A 16,288-nucleotide genomic window follows, 5' to 3' on the forward strand; every position below is an offset into this window, starting at 1 on the left:
CCTATTGTCCCTTGTGTGAGCTGTGCTCAGGGGCCTGGCAGTGTTCCACAGGGAAAGGACAATTAAGAACCCCATGGAAGGGAAGAAGGGATGTGTCAAAGCTCAGAGGGCGGACCGTGTGGCTGACAAATTCAGGTGGGGAACTGATCCCAGGGCTTGTCTCCGATGAGCATAGGCCAGTTTGGAAATAAATGGAGAGTGTACTGCGGCTCTTCTATGTGTCACCACAGTGCATGATCTATCCCCTGATCCAATGAGGCCAGACTCCATGAATCTGCCGAAGAATCCCTGGTTGGACAGTCCCAGCCACAGTGACCACTGGCACTCACCTACCCTGGTGACAGGACCTGCCCAGCCTCCTCCTGAAGAACCTCCCATGAGAAACAGGTGACCGGTATGCAGGTAAGAGAGCTGGGCTCACACATCATCACCTGGATGTAGCCTCTCATCACAGACTGCTGTAACGGTCCCTCTCCAACCCAGACTGTTAAAGACCCCATCAGCCCCTGGGACTTTGGCATGTCTGAAAGAACATTCCAGGTGACCTGCACGGCCAGGAGGCAAGGCATACCACAAGAGCTGCGATGGACGGACCAGGATGACATCATCAGGAAATGGTTTGGGGGCTAGCCTTCCCCAGCCTCCTCAGGACAACAGCTTCCCTTGGCCTCTGAATTTCCACATCTGGGAGGCAGCTAGAAATTTGCAAAGATGCAGGGGCCAGCCTGCGTGGGCAGTGGAAGCACAGATCCCCTGGTTCTGGCACCCATAGTTCGGAACAAACCAGAGAAGGTGGCTGGGTAGATGAGCGGGGGCACTAGCCACCAGGAAGTTGACACTCTGAGCCTTGGGGGAAGTTCCCTAGGGGTACACCACATGTTCAGCACTACCAGTGCCCTGGGCAGGACTCTTTTGAAAATCAGGCTGAGCAGGACAGACGTGAAGACCTTGACCACTAAAGATCTGTGTGGTCCCTGCCCCGGAACTCCATCCCTAAGCCCTGGCCACGGGCCCAGAGACATGAATACAACGTTATCAGAGAACAGAGAGAGGGGTTGGAAAGCAATAGGCCAGAAAACAACCACTCAGACTTGGGCAGAACACGGACCGCCTCCAACCCTGAGACTCAGACAGCCCAGGATGACCCATGTGCACAGATGGCCATTGCCGACTCTGATGTAACGGGCCCTGGCGCTCCCTGCAAACAGCTGGCTGCTTTGCATGCAGCCTCTGAAATGGCCCTGCGGGGAATCCGAGGATTCCGCTCGCTGGAGCACAGCAAGAAGCAGCATCCTGGTGCTGTGGGTAAATAGAGATGGCTTCCATATGCCAGCCATAAAGCAGAGGAGGAGAGGCGAGGGAGGCAGAAAGATGAGAGGGAGCGGGTGGGCTCCGCTTCCACACATCCAGCCGGCAGGCCAGCCCCGGTTGGCCTTGAGGCCTGGAGAGGTAACATTGGATAAGAAGCCTAGGAGCTGTCTGGGTAGGAGCTCTGATCCAAAAGGCAGCCATGAGTGACTTGGCCCGATCCGATAGACTAGTACTGGAAATCCACGACACTCTCCACGACAGTTCCAAACCGTCCTTGGCCTCGCTCGTTCTTAAAAACACAGCAGGCACGCGTGTTTCTCTTGGATCACAAAATACCCATGCCACGTGCTAATCCTCTCCCATGGAGCCTCAGTTTCTCCACCGTGTGCTGGGACCTGTGCCAGCTGTGCTCCGGGGACAGCGGAAACAAATGCAAATGCCCAGAAAGCACTCGGAGCCCTCTGGAAACCAGAGCCCACCAGAATGACAATGAGCAGCCAAGCTACTGCTTGCCAGTTGTCACTGAGAGTCCCACTCCGTGGGCAAAGCTGGGGGAAAAGGGGAGTGGTGGAAATAAGGCAGAGCGTCATGGCTGGAGCAGTTCGCAGGGGCCGTGGCACTGTGCTGCTCCCAGGCCGATGGCACTTCGAGGACTTCCAGATAGAAACTGGACAGAATGCGGAGAAGCCAGGAGGCACACTGCCCTCCTCCAAACCTCTGCTTTCTGGTAATTGGCTACGAGATGGGGTGGAGAGTGGACCCCACTATCAGCTTGTCTACTGTAGGAATACCCAGGCACACAGGCTGGCCTCTAAGGCCCAGGGCTTTCCCTAGCTCAATGGCTGGCACTAACCCAATGCTGGTCCTGCCAAAAGTTTACTTGGGCCCAAGGAGGAACAGAAGGCTCTGTAGGATGACTGCATGGGTCAAGCTCTGTTATAGAAGAAAATTCTGGCTCCGAAGCGGTCAGGATAAAGCAGTCTCTAGCTGTCTTGAACCACCTGAGCGGGATTGAACGGCCAAAGCCGAAGGATCCATGCCATTTGCCCTCCTAGGACTCAGCAGGCAAAGGGCCAGAAGGTTGAAAGCAGTAAACTTAGGAAGGGGAAGGCAGGAGGGAGCAGGACAGAAACAGCTGGCCACAGGGAGTCTGGAAGGAGTGGGGGAGGGGGCGAGGGCAGGCAGGGGACACAGGTAAAAGGAGACTGACATTGCAGGCGGTGCTGCCTGCAGTACACCGCCCCCACCCCCCACCCCAAACCACACAAGAGAAGGCACTAGCCATGTCTTATAACCCTAGCACTTGGAGTGCAGATAAGCAGCTGGCTCTAGAACGGGGGAGGGGGAGTAGAGAGTGGGAAGCCCAGGCATGAAGCATAAGCAAGCATCAGGCAAGGTGTATTTGGAAAGCCACAGAGAGTTCCAAAATCCAGAAGCTTAATGAGTCACAGAGAAGAGGTGAGGCTGAGGCAGGGGACTGACAACAGTGAAACTAGCCACTCACATTGGAGCCCTTAGGGCCTGTGCCTTGACAGGCCTCGGGAGCTGCACTCTGCTGCTTTCCCACCATCCACAGGATGGCGGCGCTATTGTGCAGAAAAGAGACTTTCCCAAGGTCAGAGATGGAGCCTGAGTTCTCATCCCTCCTCTGCTGCTTCCGACAGCCCAAGGTTGTGGGATGGGAGGCTGGCATACAGGCCAAACGACAGATATGGACTTGGGCCACTGGCTTCCACGCAAGGCTCCGGCCACTCAGCAGTGAGCTACCTGAGGACATACAGCCACTCGGTCTGTCTTATTCAAGCCTGTCTATGCTCTATGCTCACTCTACCCGAGTCAAGCTACAAGGTGCATTTCTGCCATGCACACCTGCATCAGAGACCAACCACAGTCACAATGTCCCTGCCTCTGCCCCCAACGATATTCTGGGCATAAAACTGTCTGATCCCTGTCATCCCCGGTGGTTTGCTAATCCATACGCGACATCACCTTCTTTAGGCCATGAATTCTGAGGCCCAGCTTGGACCTGTTAACACCTGCTCTCCAGTTGTGGGGTATGCCCCCAAAGTGGGTCCCTATGTCCACCACCACCCTTCGTTATCCTAACACTGACTAGGCAGTCGCCCACCAAAGTGCTCAGAATATCACAAATACTGCAAACATGTAAGGAAGGGCTCAAGACACACATGTACACACATGCACACATACACACTAAGCCATCCACCGCTTCTTACAGGAGACTTCAGCATCTATACAGACACCTGATCCATTATTACTTGAAAGCACCTAGAATACCGTGAGACCCAGCTCAGGAAATAAGACAGGAGTGCAGAAGAACCAGGGGTTCTTTGGGCCCCTTTAGGAGGCCAGCAGACAGCCCAAGCTCAGAGGGCGGACTGTCTCGAAACTTAGTCAGTCCAGGGCTGCAGTTGTGCCCTGCCAGAATCCACATGGTCCCAACCCAGTGGCTACCAGGGTCACTCACAAGGAAGACTGCCTGGATCCAGCTCTGTGAAGGCTGTACCAGCGGCATCTGGGGCTGCCGCAAGCCATTCTGTTCAGAAAAGCAGTCAGGGCAAAGCAGCCTCCTGAAGACAGGCATCTCCAGAAAGTGACATTAGGAGGGAGTCTATGTCCTAGAAGACCTAGATGTTGGGGCACAATGGGCACCCTAGGAGAGCTGAAACCCTGGGTGGTCAGTTGGCCAGGCCTGAGCTAAGTACTGTTTCCTTTTGCCTGACTCCCTTTCTGTCTAGTAGGACACCAGCCTGAAAGAGACATTAGGAAGAAACACTCTGGAGGCCTGGAAGGGAGTTCCTGGCTGTCCAGGGCATGGGGGTGAGGGGAACGATTGAGGAATCATGGAAGTTAACTATCCTCAGAGGCTCAGCCGGGATAACAGGAGTCAGAAAACCAGTTCCCATTTCCTAAGAGGAAGTCAGAATTCAGAATGAGGAAGAGCTGGGCTCAGAGAGGGAGCTTCCCCTATGACTCAGGACTTACGAGGGCAACACCTGCAACGTGGCTACATTGTTGATGACCATTGCTATTTTGTTGATTACGGAGCCTTGATACTTTGTTACTAAACTTCTGAAGCCCGGCCTTCCCTTGTGACTGGATTACACAGTGAATCTCCCGTTTAATCCGTTTAATCTCCACAGTGACTCTCACTTAGCTGTTCATGAGATCATCTCGCGGATGAAGAATTGAGGCTCAACACACACACACACACACACACACACACACACAAACCTTACAGCTATGTTTCAAGTATGTTCAACTGGTATATCAACTTCTTTCTTGTGCTGGACAAGGAGCCTGGACAACTGAAGAAACGTTAACTCCCTGACCACATGTGGCCACTACCACCACCACCCTGCCCCTCCGTCACAGATTCCTACAGCCTAAGAATTCCCCAAGCCAGCCCCAGCTCCAGGCTCTGCTACCCCTCCACATTCTGGGACACTGCCCAGTCTCCAGATAGAACTGAGGGGAAGAAACCCACTATGTAACAGACTGAAATGACCAACTGGCCTAGGGGCCAAGTGGCTCCAATACTAATAAAATCGAGCCTTGGTGAGGTTCCAGATCCGCTTCAGGGTCCGCATGACGACCATGATGGCAAATGACGAGGCAGGCAGGCAGGCCAGCCAAGTGTGAACAGCCGAGCTCGTGAGAAGAGGGGACCCTCGGGAGCCACAGAGAGAAGATATAATGTTTGCTGTCGACCACCCACAAGTGCGAGCCGATGCAGCCGGTGGCCTGGAGCAGCTCCAGGCCATTAGCTAGGGCCGAGTTCAGTTGTCACCCAGCTGATTTTTCCACTAAGCGAATAAGAAAGCGAAAAATGTGTAGCATTCCACTAAAGAAAGAGAGCTTTAAGCAATGGCAGGCGGTCTCCAAGCAGCAGGGTTGGGGAGCTCAGGTATGAGGGAAGACGAGTGGGGGGTGGGAGTGGGGGTGGGACCGAGCAGTATAAGCCGATGATGTAACTACAATACACACAGGCTAGAGGCTGAGGGAGGCCTCCATGTTCCAAATGCAGGCTGCTTTAGGGAAGCAGGCCTCACCCAGGCTATTCTGGGGTGGTCACATGGACGTGAGGGAGTCTCTTCCTTACCCCAGAGGACTCCAGGAGCTGGTGAAGCTGTGATTCCATCTCAAACATTAAGTGCACAGGGAAGGTGTACAAGGCCTGGCCTTGTCTTTGTAAAGCCTGTAGTGCCAGGAAGAGGCAGAGCCGTGTGACCAACAGCTCAGAGACAGCAGCCACCTACCCAGCCAGGCACTCTAAAATCTCCCGACCCAATCCCAGCCAGCCAGCTCTAACTGGTGTCACCAACTGGAATCTATTGACAAACCCAGCCCGAGCTGGGTGAGTGTGGAGGGGGCAATCATATTTTGATTCTCTGTCAGTTTGCCGAAATTCCCATTTTCTAACGACTGTTAGGAACCCATCACTCTGCAGTGTGAACTCAGATTTGGATAGAAACAAATGTGGACGGGATCTGGGATCAGCTCCAGGCCAGTGAGGCAAGGCTGGGAAGAAAAAAGAGCCATGCCTCCAAGACAGGAAGAACACTGGAGACAGGGACCTCAGATGGGGACAGTGACAGTGGGTCTACAAATCCCAGGCCACTCAGAGGCTACATCGTGAGACTGTCTCAAAGAAGCAAACAACGGGACCACTAAGATGGCTCGAGGCCACACCTGACAAGCTGAGCTCCGTCTCTGGAACCACGGATGGAGGGAGTCGATGTGAGCCCTAGCACAGACACACACACACAGACACACACACACACACACACACAAATACATAATAAAAATCAATCAATGAATGCAATTTTAAAAATGGGGCTGAACAGATGGTTCAGTGCTCCCAAACACTCAGGAGGTGGAGGCAGGAGGATAAGAAAATCAAGATACATTCTTGGCTACACAGGGGGTTTGAGGCAAGCCTGAGCTACACATCATCCTGTCCCCCAAAAGAAAAAAGGGTACTATTTATTGTTCACCGAGGCCTAATGTAGCTCTGTATGGTCTATCCCCTGTGAAAGAATACTGACACACTTGGTAATTAGAACGGGAACCCCCCCCACCCCCCCATCTAATTCAGGTGGGCACATGGCTGGGAACTTGGCTTCCCGTCTCCTGAGCCGTCAACAACATTAAGCCCCTTGCTGCCAGGCAGCCTGAGGCTTGAACTAGTCAGCAGGCTGCCCCCTAGATGGCTTCTTCTCTAGCTTGAGAATCGGCCTTTCAAGAGTCACCCAGAATTCATGCCATCTTCTCTTCCCATCTTTTCCCGAAGACGACCTGCCAACATCCACTTTTTTCCCTTCTCTTTTGTTTGTTCTGAGATAAGGTCTCAATGCTGTAGGCCAGGCTGGCCTTGAGCTCTATGAATGGAATGTTCTAGAACTAGAGCAGACACAGCCAGAACAAGGCCCTGGGGTCATCACCAGTTCCCGATCCCACTTTTTAAAACTGTGGTTGGTGACCTAACTGAATACAGGGGTTTATAGTTATGAAAAACAAAGACTCTAAATTCATTTCCTATTGTCATTCTCTGGTTTGTATCTTTGGACTGTACTGTTAGGACATTTGATTTTTAAACACTGATGGTTGAGTTGGGTTTCTTAAAAAGTCTTAGTATTGACTATCAACTCCAAATATTGGTCAGCTCTAGAAAACGGAGCCCCTGAATCCTGCTGTGTCAAAGTACTCAGCCAAGCTTTGATCCTGCGTGTAAAGGCAAACCATCACATCAGTCTCACTTAGGATGCAAATCTGCCTTCATCTTTAATAAATGGCGAAATTATATACACCAAAAAATTGTTTTAAAATAATTTATTGGGCCGGGCGGTGGTGGCACACGCCTTTAATCCCAGCACTTGGGAGGCAGAGGCAGGCGGATTTCTGAGTTCGAGGCCAGCCTGGTCTACAGAGTGAGTTCCAGGTCAGCCAAGGCTATACAGAGAAACCCTGTCTCGGAAAAAAACCAAAAAAATAAATAAATAAATAAATAAATAAATAAATAAATAAATAAAATAATAATAATAATTTATTGGGCCCACCGTGATGACTCAGTGGATAAAGCCCTTGCCTTCAGACCTGACTGCTGTCATGCTGCAGGGCCTGCAGATTCACCCCATCCACCTCCAGAAGGGTGCTGGAAATAAGTGACAGGACCAGGTGGGGATGGGGGCGTGGCCGAGCATGTGTATACAAGGCCCTGGGTTCAATCCCAACCAGCCAAAAAAGGGGAGGGGAGTTGGGAGGAGCAAATGACAATGTGACAGCGGTCCAGGACACCACGGTGTCTGTTTGGTTGGGCTTAGTGTTTAGAGATGACTCAGAGGTTAAGAACACTGACTGCTCTTCCAGAGGACCTGGTTTCAGTTCCCAGCAACCACATGGTGGCTCACAACCATCTGTAATGGGATCTGATGACCTCTTCTGGTGAGTCTGAAGACTGCTGCAGTGTACTTACATACATAAAATAAGTAAGTAAATAAATATAGAAGAAGAAGGAGAAGGAGAAGAAGAGGAGGAAGGAGGAGGAGGAGAAGGAAGAGGAGGAGGAGGAGGAAGAGAAGGAGGAGGAAGAGGAGGAGGAAGAGGAGGAGAAGGATGAGGAAGAGGAGGAGGAAGAGGAGGAGGAGGAATAGAATGAGGAGGAAGAGGAGGAGAAGGAGGAGGAAGAGGAGGATGAGGAAGAGGAGGAGAAGGATGAGGAAGAGGAGGAGGAGGAAGAGAAGGAGGAGGAAGAGAATGAGGAGGAAGAGGAGGAGAAGGATGAGGAAGAGGAGGATGAGGAAGAGGAGGATGAGGAAGAGGAGGATGAGGAAGAGGAGGAGAAGGAGGAGGAGGAAGAGGAGGAGGAGGAAGAGGAGAAGGAGAAGGAGAAGGAGAAGAAGAAGAGGAGGAGGAGGAGGAGGAGGAGGAGGAGGAGGAGGAGGAGGAGGAGGAGGAGGAGGAAGAGGAGGTTGTAAGTAGAAACAGTTTGAGAAGCCCTGCCCTTGCTTACCCAGATGCCTGAATGGATCCGGACACCTCTAGCTGAGCAATGTCTTCCTGTGCTCTACTGTCTCCTATCACAGTGGGACAATCAGAACTCACTGCAAGGACTATAAACTCTGTGCCTAAGGCACCAGGTACATACATATGAGACATGGGAGACTGAGGTTTCAGAAGGAAAGGCTCGGGCTCAAACAAGCACAATGCCTACTTGACTACCCAGGTGCCCACTAAACACTGAGCCAACCAAACAGGCACCGTGGTGTCCTGAACCATTACCACATTGTCATTTCCTCCTCCTCTACTCCCCTCCCCTTTTTTGGCCGGTTGGGATTGCACCCAGGGCCTTGTACACGCTCGGCCACGCCCCCATCCCCACCTGATCCTGTCACTCATTTCCAGCACCTTTCTGGAGGTGGATGGATGAAGTGACTCTTCAGAGCCCTGCAGCACGACAGCAGCCCCTGCTTGAGGCACCTGCGGCCTCCTCCGTTGCTCTGGTGTTATTTCCACAACTCAGCACAGGCCTGGGGTGGAGGCAAGACACCCTTGGAATCCTGGCTCCTCACCCCACCCTGTAATTAAAACACTGCTGTGTCACTCACCCACAAAAGCACAGCTCTCTCTGGCTCCTTCTCCAGGGACAGACTTCCATTTCCTGTTCATAGTTCTTATAAATGTGGGGCACACCCACACCAAAAAAAAAAAGCTCTAGGACAGTGGTTCTCAACCTGTGGGTCGCGACCCCTCTGGCAAGCCCCCTATCTCCAAAAATATGTATGTTGCAATTCCTAATAGTAGCAAAATTACATGCAACAAAATGGGTACCCTACATGCTCCCCGGCCTGTCAACACCTCCACAGGCCATTTCTTGCAAACACCAGGGCACTGTCCTAAAGACAAATGAGCTGGCCATTAGAAAGCGCCACTTTCTTAGACGACAAGATGGCAAAGGTTTAAGAAGACCCGGACAACAAATCATTACATTTGAAAAAAAATTTTTAAAGCATCGTTTACTTTTATTTGTGTGTGTGTGTGTGTGTGTGTGTGTGTGTGTGTGTAGCTCTGCTTGACAGCATATGCACCTAGTGAGTGTAGGTACCCATGAAGACCAAAAGAAGGCGCCACTTCACCCTGGACCTGTAGTTACAGGTGGCTGTAAGCTGCCTAATGTGGGTCCTGGGAACAGAACCCCAGGTCTTCTGCCAGAGCAACCAGTGCTCCTAACCACTAAGCCACCTCTCCAGCCCCGACCCAGTTATTTGTTTAAATGTGTAACTTCTCCTTGGATCCCCACTATACATCCCAAAGTCAAAGACAGAACACCTTTAGGCTGGGGGTGTAGCTCAGTGACAGAGTCCTCAGTTATCACAGCTGAGGCCATAATTCCTAGTACTGTCAAAAAAAAAAAAAAAAAAAAGGCTAAAAGTGAAAGAGTAAATAAACCCTCGTTATCATCTGAGGCAAGTTACTGAAAGAGGGGTGCAGCTCGGTGCTGCACCCCTGTGGCATACGTGGGGTTCAGGGTTGGAGCTGTAGCACAGAAACCAGAAAGAAAGATGATGGCCTGAAGCCAGACAGGGCAGAAACTGGCCCCTCTGCCCTCTCCATTTTCTGCCTAACAGGCTAAGCCTGCCTGTTGAGTTCTGATGCTCCCTGAATGACACCCAGGGGAGGTGACCTCAAACCAAGACAGGTAGCTGGTCATGTGGGCACTGTTTTCCTTGACTTGACATGAGCTGGTGTAAGGACGCAGCCATCGTTAAGACGTCCTTAGGTGGCTCTGGCAGTGCCAGCCTGTGACCCTGTGACGACTGGACAGAACAGGGTAGCAGCTGCCCCTGCGGAGAGCACACATGCCAGCATGTCCAAGGCCTCTTCTTCAATCACCAAAGCACCGAGAGTTGAGAACTACACTTTCTGGGTTTGATGTAATGATCCACCTGCCTCAGCCTTCCGGGTCCTGGATTATACAAACACACAACTACGCCTGGCTCAAGACTTCCAGACACCAGCTACATACACACCCTGACAGAAAGCAAATGAGGTCAATCAAGGGAACCAAAGACATGATCACCAGCGGCCCCCAATCTGGGGCATCTCCCAACCAGTCTCATTTTTTTTTAAATGATTTATTTATTTATGTATATGAGTACACTGTCTTCAGACATACCAGAAGAGGGCATCAGATCTCATTACAGATAGTTGTGAGCCACCATGTGGTTGCTGGGAATTGAACTCAGAACCTCTGGAAGAGCAGTCAGTGCTCTTAACCACTGAGCCATCTCTCCAGCCCCCAACTAGTCTCTTACTGGTCCTTCGCCACAGGGATCCAACATCTGGGATCCACATGGCCTGCAACTATATCCCCCCACTCCAAGCGCATCCTCCCTGGCCCTTCCTTTCCTGGTCCTTAATCTTGGTTCCTGACTCATTCTATTTTCATAGCCAAAACAAATGCAAAGGCTCTAGTGTGGAGCTGGCATAAGGGAACGGACGTGAAGGCAGGTGGGGGAGGGTGCAAGGAGGAGGAAGCCATGGCTCACGGACAGGAAGCTGGGGTTTTCCCTTGCCCTCTGTCCAGGCCGCCGGGTGATCCCACAGACACTGTATAACAAAACACCACCAGGGTGGCCATTCTGACAACGCCTCGGATGCCAGCCAGCACCATGGAACAGCACATACTTCAGTTTGGAAAACCGAAGCTAGAAACCAACTTGGGGGTGAGACGCCACCCCCCAAATCCTGGCCCCCTCAGCCTTCACTCCCTGATGGAGGCACAAAGCTTGGATCCAAGCGTGCCAGCGTGCCTTTATGACACAGGGCAGGCTTTACCTCAGATTCCTCCCAGTGGGAGGATCTTGAAAGCACTGACCTAGATGTCTGCAGGGTCACGATGCCACAGGAGACATGCGCACTGCGTTCCAGGAGTCGCTCCAGAGTGGCAGCTCCTTGTGACTTTCTGTGAACTTTCTCAGACTGATTGGGCAAAGGGAGAGGAGTCTGAGCCAAAGAGTGGCCACGTCAGAGAATCCACTCAGCCAAGATCAGAAGGAAGAGCTACCTAGCCCTCAGGTCCCTGAGCATGAAGGGCCCCAACGCTTCTGGCTTCAGTCTTGGTTCTTTTCTGTAAGGGTATGCATGGGGTTTCCCTCCAGGGGCCTCGCGCGCTGTTACTCAAGACGGTCCCAAGAGACACTGTGGCCAGAAACCACCAGATCAACAGCACCGTAAATCCTCCAGCTGCTCCCATGTCCCTCCCCTCCCTGATGTGGAGGCTGGGAAGTCAACTGTTCTGGCTCATAAAATACTTCCAGAGCACATATGATCTCAGACCTCCTTCGGGTGATTGGTGGAACAGGGCAGCAGGTGCCGGCCCGCACCCAGCTGCTGTGCCCTGCCATTTAGATGCGGTGGCTTTCTCTACGCAGAGGGAGAGATGGCATTTCATGGCAGGGAGCCCCAAGGCAACAGACAGGATCTCCCCATGAAGATGCGGAGGGCCAGGAATCGTAAGGCTTTGAGTCTCCATTATGAAACCCCATCTCAGCATGCTGGGTGCTCGCTCATTTTAATTGGTACCACCAACAATCTGGTGACATCCGCCATCCTGCCTATAAAAGCCAGAGGAATGACTGTGGCAGGGCCAGGTGGCCAGGCCAAGTGGGAGGTTGTGGAAACTTAATTGTTCTTCGTTTCCCAACCACTCCATTGCCTCGGTGTCCCTGTGTGGTGGTAGGCACCTGCTGGGATGGGGGTGAGGAGATACGGGCTCGCCTCTGCCTCTCGTATGCTCATATTCTATGGAAAAGCCCAGTCTGCGGCCTCGTCACCTACCTATGTCATAGCTGGCCATGCGCAGACCATGTGATCTCTGGCATTTCACCAAGTCCCCGCCCCACTGCCTGGGGGACTGAAAGAACCAACCCTGCTGCACTCTAGGATGCGGCAGCTTGTAGAAGCTAGTTATGTCCTCAGTTGGGAACAGAGGCCTGGGGCTTGACTCCAGAACCCACACAGGCATCCCACCACACAGGCTACACGTGACAAAAGCCATGGAGGACCCTTGAGTGTCCTTGCCTCTTTGACGAGCATGCTGGAACTGGAACGTTTAGCCCAAGAAAGAGCTATAGAGTGAGACTTCTGCATGGAGGGACTGTTGAGCCGACTGGCCTTTGAGAACAGTCCCACTGTACCTTCTCAGCACCTCTTGGCCGCACCTGCTTGAGGCCAGCAGCTCTGGTCATCTAGATGGTACCTGGCACTAGCTGGCTCAGGCCGTATGAAGTCTCTAGAGAAGGAGCCGGAGTGTTGCGCACAGGCCCCTGTGGGGATAGTGGCCTTCCCTGTAGACATGGTACAGTGTCCAAGGCCTGAGCATCAAGACTCTCTGCTCTGTTCCCTCAAGCCCCATCCCTGACCAGCTTGTCACCTAGAAACTATAACAGTGTCACACAGTGCCAGGAGACTGTGTGGTACAGCCATCCTCATGTCCCCAGTCCATTCCTCACCAAAAAACACACGTGTGAGCTTAAAGTGGAGAGGGGGCAAATCCTAGCTTGCATTGCCAGAAGCCACTCAGGCACACCCACTGTATAGACTGGCATGCACACACAGCATGCACACACAGCCGAGATCACTACACCGAACGCATGCAGATTAGTGGTTGTCTCTAACCACTCTGCCACCCGTCAGCCTTCTAAAGGTTCTCCCTTCACTTCCAAGTTTTAAATACCTCACCCCTAACTACCTCCTTTATCATCAGCCTGACACCCTTCTGCCTGTGAGTCACTCAGCAGCATCTCACCAGCCGCCCTTAGAGCCAAAGATGTTAGGGTCTTAAATAAAATCCACACATCACCAGATCCAAACCATGCATTTCCTAAACTGAAGGCATCACAGGAAGTCAGGGGCCACTGGGGGAAAGGTTACAAGCACTGTGGGCCTCAAAGACCATGTAAGACAGGTGCGGTGGTCCACTCCCTGTAACTCAAGGGAGGCAGGGGGATTTTGAGTTCCCAAGTCAGCCTTGGCAACCCAGACAGACTCAGTCTCAAACCCTCTCCCCCTCAACATAACAATGAAAAAAAAAAAAAAAAAAAAACTCCCGGGGCTGTGGAGATGGCTCAAGTGGGTAAAGGCCCTGGCCACCAAGTCCGATGACCAGAGTTGGATTCTTGGGATGCACACAGTGGACAGAACCGAGTCCTGCAGGCTGTCCTCTGACCTCCACACGGGTGCCACGGCACATACACATGCACATACATGAAGACAAGTAAACATATGATAAAAAAAAAAAAATCCTTATGTTGAAGGGCTGACTCCCAGAGCCTCAGAATATGGTGCTTAGGCTTCAAGACAGTATCTTTAGAGGTAACTGAGGTTAAAAGTACAGCCACGGCAGACTTCCGCCTGGGACCTCCAGGACCATGAGGTATTTACTGGGAGAGATGAGACTCTAGCCACTGGTACAAGGCAAGGAGGGACGTCATTCACATCTGACCAGGGCCATTTGTCAGCCACACCCATCAGCTTCGAGGCCCCAGAAACAGCTCAACTCATTTCTGCCATGGCCTGAGAAGTCCTTGATCCTGCAGGCACTAAGCTAAGGGGTCCAAAGATGAATGGAAGTCAGGGCCCAGCAGGTGACCAGATGGTTGAATCATTACCACAGGTGGCTCTCTCCCTGCCCACTGAGACAGCAGGAGAGTGATTCATTAACTCTCTCTAAAGGGAGGCTTACAAGATCCCAAAGGGCTGTGGGAGCAAGAGGGATTTTCCGCTCAAACCGGAATCCTCGAGCAAACAAAAGGCTCAGGAATGTTTTCCGGACAGACGGCCTGACAGACAGCCGGACCAAAGCCCAGACTCAACACAACACTGAAGACTCAACAGACTGGAGGCAGGCTGACGCCATTGGCTATCCCCATATACAGGACCAGGCAGGAAAGAAGGCACCGCGGGACACTGAGCAAAACCGCTTGGTTCCACCATGTAGGGAAGGGACAGTCGCCAGACAGTTTTAGGACAGGAGGAAATTGCCAGGGTGGGTGTGGCTCATGTTGACCAGCTCAGATGGCAGGGGACCTCAGGACACTGTGAAAATCTAAGCATCTAAGCAAAGAAATAGCCATGCCGGGTCAAAGGTCCATGGGCTTCCTATATCAACTGGAGAGAAACCAGACAATCCTTTTAGAAGAGGGAATCTCACTTGAGAAAATGCTGCCTATCAGACTGCCCTGTGGGAAATCTGCAGTATATTTTCTTAATTGATTGATATGGGAGGGCCTGGATCACTGTGGGCGGGGCCATGCCTGGGCTAGTGGTCCTAAGATCTATAAGAAGGCAGGCTGAGCAAGCAATGAGGAGCAAGCCAGTCAGCAGCACCCTCCACTGCCTCTGCATCAGCTCCTGCCTCCAGGTTCCTCATCTAAATTCCTTCCATTATGGGTGCTACCTAGAAATCTAAGGAGAAAACTTTCCCACCCCAAGTTGCTTTTGTTTATGGTGTTTTATCCCAGCCATAGTAACCACGACTAAGATATCTGTCCTTAGAGAAGCCCCAGCTTTCAGCCAGCTATGGAGGACATAGCCCCTGCTTCTCAGAGCTTTTAGAAAGCACCTCGTAACAGTGTGTGTGGTGGGGGATGAGGGGTAAACTGAGGCATGAGTGCTCTGAGCAGAAAACATAATGCCCTGTGGCAAGGGATGTAATTTTCTGTTCTGAAGCGAGAATCAGTAACAGACTTCAGCAAGATCCGGTGGCCTCACTGGTGGCCCCGAGCTGAAGACTTGCTTCAGGTTCAGAACTGGGTTGCTCTCAGTTTTGCAGGTGACAGAGCTCCTCCTGAAGGGATGTCCCCTGAAGCTGACTCATTTGCCTCTCTCTCTCCCCCAGAGCAGCTCCACAGTGGTATGGAAGGAACAAGCAGAGAGAGCTCTGACCACTGGCTGTGTGACCCTGGCCAAGTTAGTTCACCTCTCTGAGGTCGTCTCCTCCTCTGTAAAACACAGATAGCAATAACTGTCTTGAGGTCACATGACAAGCTTCGCTTCTGCCAGGCCCTGGGTTGAAACCTCAAGGCAGCAAATAATGAACTCGAATAAAAATAACAGCCAGCCCTAAGGGCCTCCTCCACCCATGCATGTTAAGAGCTGGTGGAAAAAAAAATGGGAGGAGGGGGGAAGGGGAGGAAGGAGGACTTCGAGGAGGAAGAAAAAAGGAAGAAGGGAAGAAACTTTAGTCAGACAGGCTCGAGTTCAAATCTCTCCTCACTCACTAGCTGCCTGTGTGGCCTTGGGAAACTTACTCAACCTCTCTGATCCTCAAGTTTCCTCCTTTGTAAAACAGGAGAGATACTGCCTTCCCTGAAGGAGCTCTTGGAAAGAAAGCTGGTTAAGACAGGGAGTCAGAGCCAGAGTTCTGCAGGCCTGCATGGCCCTTAGGAGAAATAGGTCTCTCTTCCCTCACTGGTCCTCTGGGACTACCCAGCACAGCCACTTGGGATAGTGACAAGCATGAGGGGGCAGCAGCGGTGGTTTGTAGTCAGGGCTACCCATCATCGTCGCCCTGAAACACTGCCCTCCTTCATTCCTTCTCAGAAAGCCTCTGAGATCCCCAAAGCCCAACTGTGGACAAAGGAGATGGGGGTGCCAGGCTCAACGCCCCTTGGTCCATGGCATCTTCCCCTGTGGGTGTGTGGCATCCTTTGACCCTCCACCCTGGTAGGCTGTCTACACTCAGCGGGAAGCCCTGAAGCCCTGCTCCCTAACTTCTCAGGACCCTCCACAAAGGCAAGTTATTTTAAGCCTCTCCTGAACCCTTGTCCTGAGCAAATGAGGAGATGGTTTTGGGATGGGGACCAGGAAGGGTTTTAAGGCCTCTCCCTCTGCCAGAAAGACACTTAAAGTCGACAACATGGACAGCTCACCCCCTCTCTCGGGTTTACTCTGCAGC

At 52.1% G+C, this 16,288-nt stretch overlaps 1 protein-coding gene across 4 annotated transcripts in view; it reads right to left on the reverse strand.

Annotated features, from left to right (window-relative positions):
* Tpcn1 (two pore segment channel 1) overlaps positions 1 to 16,288 on the reverse strand; it is a 50,256-nt gene that overhangs the window by 30,032 nt on the left and 3,936 nt on the right. The window lies entirely within an intron of this gene.

The sequence above is a fragment of the Arvicanthis niloticus genome, chromosome 24, assembly GCF_011762505.2.
Source record: "Arvicanthis niloticus isolate mArvNil1 chromosome 24, mArvNil1.pat.X, whole genome shotgun sequence".
Lineage (NCBI taxonomy): Eukaryota > Metazoa > Chordata > Mammalia > Rodentia > Muridae > Arvicanthis > Arvicanthis niloticus.